A 6,205-nucleotide genomic window follows, 5' to 3' on the forward strand; every position below is an offset into this window, starting at 1 on the left:
AGCAAGTGTTTTTGCCTTCCCCTCTCTGTTTTACCCTTCCTGCTGACTGACCCCTTGAAGATGAGGCTAGCCAATTTCTTCTAGAAGGTAGGGCAATTGAAATATTTGCAGCAAAGTATCATGCTTCTCGTGTGTGTGTGTGTGTGTGTGTGTGTGTGTGTGTGTGTGTGTTAAGGAGTGGGGGATAAAATATAAAGATAAAAGGTCCAGGGAAAGATAGTTCCTGAAAACTTTGCGTTTCTGAGGTCGGGGTGGGGATCTGAGTTAATTAGAGGGATCCACTCATGCAAAAAATTGTATTATTTCTCACTCTAATAGAGCTGTACAGGATCTTTTTATAAGTTCACGAGCCTTAATGAAACTTGTCTAGTGTTCTTGGTTTTACTACTATGACTATAAGATGCTATAAAAACTCTGCTAATCACAGTGTTTTCAGTCTTTACTTCATTGTCTTTATAACGTTATCAGCATAATTTTAAAAGTACAGTTTGTAAGGTCCCATTGTGAGGGCATTACATAGTTGGGAAAGTTATCATTCTAAGTGTATGGTAGTTAGTCAGCAGAAAACATTCAACAACATATTACAAGTCAGTATTAGAGCATGTGTTGGTACGGCAGCTTTCATATAGACTCATGTTAGATGTGGGAAATTGTATACTTACGCTCATTAAAAAAGTCAAAAGTGAGCAACTGACCAACACAATTTAGGACTAAAAACTTGGGGCAGGTAAATGTAAATTTTTAGTTAACCCCTGTTCTATTTCTTTGATCTTCTCCTCCACTTCCTGTTGTGGAGTGAGGGATGCTGATGTTCTGCTATAGACTCTGCATTCTTGGTCTGCAGGGAGAGACCACAAATCCATTCAGTAGCACGTGTTGGTCACTGTTTTGTGCAATAAGTCAGCTACAGTCCTAGGGATGACTAAGACTAGGGCAAAGACAATGGTGGACCATCTTCATGGCTTAAAGAGAATGGAAGGGTTTTTTTTGTCCCTATGCTGAAAAAAAAACCCAATCTATAAGGCTGCTTTATGGCTTGAAAAGGATGCCTTCTGAATCTCTTTACAGAAATTACTTTCTTATTTTCATTTACCATAATTGTTCTAATCAAAGCTTACTGGAAAATGTGATTACTGAATTTAAAGTTGGTTATTAAATGAGTATACGTAAGAATCTAAATTAAAAACTATGCTTTAAGAGTAAAAACTAAAACATTAGTGGCATAATAAAAAGTTACTATTTTAAAGGATACTTCATAATCTAAAATTTTGTTTTATACTGTCTGGGTAACAGTAAAGCTTGAAATGGTGATTCTGATGATAGTGAAAGATCTAAAACTTCTGTATATAAAACTTGAAGTCACACAGTAAATTCTGAATGTGCTGGTAACAGAGCAGTTGGATGTCTCTTGATGTACCTTCAGCCACCTGGTAACCAGAGCAGTAATACCAATGTTTATGTTGCAAGGCTATTGGACAGAATCGTTAGTAAGAGGGTTCCCTGTTCCAGGTGTTAGAACATCTGTCTCTAAACATTTCATATGTTAACAATGAATCCTTTCTGTGTTGCCTGAAACGGCTTCACATAACATTTCCTGATTAGGATGTGAATTCCGAGAATGAATAACACACAGCTTTCCATATTGGTCTCTATAGACATTATTCTTTGAGTGAATTCTAGACATGTAGATGTCAATCTACTAGAGCATAAAGAAAACCACACTGCAGTATTGTCCTGGAACCATGTAATGTATACATGTTCCTATGCCCAGAGACAGTGAGGAAGCAGCCACAGCCTCAACTATGAGAAACAGTGATTTATGGTTTTATTGGCCCTGAGATACATTTTTCTTTAGAACCATTCTGTTTCTAGAAACTGTTGAGGAAACTAAATTAGGTTAGCTTGATAGAGAATTGTGTTAAATGCTTAGAGGGGAATGGCTTTGGGCATGAGGGACCTTTCAATGGTTTTCTTACTTTGTGCAATGTTTCCCTGTCAATTCTGTCTCTCCGAACAGAAATAAGGACCTCACCTTTTCAGTTTCTCTTGCAGCCATGGTGTAAAAGCTGCCATGTCAGGTGCAGACATGGAGCCTATGTGAACCCCACAGTAAGTAGGCTGGAGTGAGGTAGAAGTGACAGACAGCAGGGCGTTAGGAGCCTGTGGTGGTGACACCAGGTGGTACTGCTGTCCAGTGATGGTTTCTGTGGCTCTCTCTCTCTGGAGCGTCAAGCAAAACTTCCAAACCTATGTTTCTGCGCCTTTCAGGTTCTGTGAATTGTTGATTATTTTAAAGGATAGATTCCTTCCTATTTAAAGTATCTCAAATATATATGCTGAAACACAGCTTCTAAAAGAAGGTGTAATAGCAAGAAACACTCATTTATCAGAAGACAAGGAAAATAATGCATATGCTAAATTCAGAATAAATGAAGGGCTATTAGTTCCCAGGGTATAACATTCATCATCTAAGTGTGGTGTCCTTTATTGGCTCTACACTTTTATGAGAAATATTGTGTATGTATTTGAAGTAAGAGATACATGAGGAGGGCGATTAGAAGAATCAGAATCAAATCCTCACGTCCATTCCATGTTTCTTGGTCTCTGTGCTATTCCAAAATGCCATGGACTATATAGTTCAAGCAGCACCGAAAATTATCCTGAGGGTTGCATGTCAATTTTAAGGTTCTAAACACCACACATAGGCAGATACTTAAGTACCTGGACCTTTCCTTGTTAATATGCACTCCAGTTCAACGAGACTCCCCTGGATTTCATCAAGATGCTTGACCACAAGAGAAGTGGAACTTCTCAGTGTGTTACTCTCTGCCTGATAACCCTCTAGGACAGATAACCTGTCATAAAGGAACAGCATGCTATGCAAACAGTTCAGACATCTCTCAAAGACCAGAAATTCATGCCTCAAACAATTTTTATAAATGTTTGAGCATAAAATTGCCTTGCTTAAATTTCTGACAATTTTTAGTGTTTGAATTGATTCAATTTCAATTATGTTTTCATCATTAGAAATAATCCTTGGGGCTGGAGAGCTGGCTCAGCCATTAAAGGCCAGGCTCACAACCAAAAATATTAGAAATATTCTTCAGCAAATACCCAGCACTCATTGAGATTACAAATTATCTGAATCTTCTGTCTGGCTGTTTAAGGAGTGATAGATGAGAACATTTACCAAGGGGCCAACCAAATAGCTCGGTAAAGGCCTTTGCTGCCAAGGTTGACAACACAAGTTTGACCTTCACAACCTACATGGAGGAAGGAGAGAATGGACTGTCATAAAGTGTTTGGCTTTTCTCTGATTTCCATATAAGCCAGGAAATGTGTGCCATTGCTTGCTTCCAAAACAAATAAGCAAGCAAGCAAGCAAACAAACAAAAATGTGAGAAATTAAAAAACAAAAAAAAGAATATTTGTGGGATTTCAGTTATAATCTAAACGAAGGGGAGAAGGTATATTAAAGGTAGGGATGGGGGTATGCAGGGGCTGCCACCCAACAAAGAATCTAGGAGAGGACATAGAATTTCAATAATAGCCTAAAGGAAGTAAATTATAGTGTGTGTATGGGGGGGGTAAGGGGGCTGCCACTAGTCAGAGAGGCTAGGAGAGGTTGCTATCTTTCCTAGGTTAGAAATCTTTTAATTGACCAAATTAATTTTATCTAGAAAGAGAAGAAATCAATCAATAACTCTAAACATTCAATTCTGTGCTAAGATATGATTCTGGTAAAAGCAACGGTTATCAGTCTACAAGGCTTGGACAAAAACTTGCTGAATAAGTGGTTGCTAGTTAATTTCCAAACTTGCGCTAGAGGGCAGCATCGTACTGTTAAACAGTCATTGAGTTCAGGGGCTCAGCAATCCTCACAAAGCTTAATATTAAACGTGAAAGCAACCAAGTCATCTATGAATGAAAACGGAAACATGTATTAGGTATTCTAATACCGTAAAGATGTTTCCAGGCACGTGACTTGCATTTGAATATATTTTGCTTAAAAGATATTAAATACATACAACAAGAGAAAGAATCAGTACCACTGGAAGGATATGGCATCGGTGATAGCTCAGGGTATATTCAAGAGATGTTAAAAATAAGAAACCAAAGAAATGTTAGTTGAATGAAGTAATGTTATGTATTTAATACAGGTTTCTTAAATTCTGTATATATTTCCACTGGATCTGGAACAAATAGATCTGAAAAGGGCTAAAAATTTTCGCTCCACCAATCTAAAAACATCTTATCATTTAATATTTCCTATTTAACTATCTGTGGAAAAGATTATAGAAAAACATGGATATTACTTTTCCTTGGTTGGAGCTTCATTAAAATGAATTACATTATGAGCCTATATATAGACACAGAACAGATCTTATAAGTTAGAAGGTAGAGAAAACAGTGTTGAGGCATCATTGATCAAATGATACTAAGACTTTTTCTGTGATATAGATTTCCTTGGTACCACCCATATTTCCCCCTGGTGACTTGTGGACTTGAAGAAGGAAAGACAGGCCTGTACCAGCCAGGCAGCACTACTTTCTTAGATCCCCTCCTTGGAGCTGCCATCTTCCCTCAGCCTCACCACGTTCCTCAGGTCTAGTTACCATTGAACCTCTCTTGACTCCTCAGATGTCTTTCTCTGTGGTGTGCCCCTCTCTAGATATCCTTGACCACCTACAGTTTAACACATTGACATCTTTATCGTGTGTGCATCACACATGTCCCCACACCTGGAGGAAAACAAAACAAAGGAAACAAAACAAAATACCCAAATCTATGTCTACTATAACCTCATGCAACCCTATCCATTTTCTTTTCTTTAAAAATTACTGTTGTGTTATGTAATCTTGCCATTTCTACTCCATCTATTTACTACTCACAGCTTCTCATTGTGGACCCCAGATAACTTTGTTCTTTTCCTACCATTGCAAACCAACTGCCCCCTGAAGCTAATAGTGGCCACCCTCCAGTTAGCTTCTGGCCATAGTTCCTCCTCTATATTTCATGACTAGTAAAAAAGCAGAATTGGACATTACTGGTTTCTGCCTCTTTACTGAAATAATTTTCTCTTGGTTCGCAAGATATTGGATGGTGTAGGTTTATCTTTCTCATCTCCTTTCGTCTCTTTTCTTTATCCTGAAATTTAATGTTGAGTATAGTTCCTGTTTTAGTCCTCTTCTTATTTTTTTAAAGTGTCCTTACATCTATGAATGACATAAGTTTTCAGTGCTTAAGGCTGTTGTTTGGACATGGTAGAAATAAAATTAGACTTGATTAAATTTGTGGATTTTTCTTATACTATTGAAAAATCCCAGACTTTAGATGTATGAGGATGAGACATGGATCTTAGTGGGGACTGAAGTGTGCAGGTAAACCTGTGCACGTTTTTCTCCATTTTCCTTGTTATGCCAGTATTTTGCTGTCTCTTATTTAGTGTATGTCGGTTCTCTTTGTTGCTTCCTTTGCATGATAGAAAACATGTGCTAAAACAGCATCTCAAACAGGTATCCTTTATGTTTACAAGCCATGCATATGAGGTTGAATTCACCTGCTCTATATTTCTTGGTTTTGCTTGGAAAATTTTCACACTCCTCTTCCATGTGGCTGTCTTCTCTACTAAACTATGACTTCCTCATGAAATGAAGAGCCAGGTGAGCACCAATGGTAAGTTCCATATCTTGAGTTTCTGATGCCGTGAAAATGATTGTCAAGTTACTTCTCAAAACACACCTCTACCTGAATATTCTATAGGCTTCATGAGTTCAACACATCCAGTGTCTAGCTCATGGACTCGTTATTACTCTTTCAGACTAAAACACTTGCACATTGGTCTTCTTCTATAGTTCCATTGGCCTCCCTTTAGAATTCCCTGTGTCTAATCATTGGTAATCTACTGCTGTCAAGTCTGGGAAGGCTAATGATGTTCTCTCTGCATTCTTAAGATGTCCACTCACCCCCTCCCTGTACTCTGCCTTTGCCGACTCAGCGCTCCTTCAGCTCTGTAAGGCTCCATTGGCCCCTTAGTTTCAGCCATATCCTCCATCCAGGGCAGAGCTTAAATGATACCCTGGGCAGTGTCACCTCACTGCACACATTGTTACTTACCTCAAGCCTGCCATGATTTTGGCATGCAATCTTCAGGAAATAATCTTGTTTGATCTCCAGTCCTCCCATCTTTCTATAAAGTAAGTGG

Source organism: Mesocricetus auratus, unplaced genomic scaffold (genome assembly GCF_017639785.1).
Source record: "Mesocricetus auratus isolate SY011 unplaced genomic scaffold, BCM_Maur_2.0 Super-Scaffold_100021, whole genome shotgun sequence".
NCBI lineage: Eukaryota > Metazoa > Chordata > Mammalia > Rodentia > Cricetidae > Mesocricetus > Mesocricetus auratus.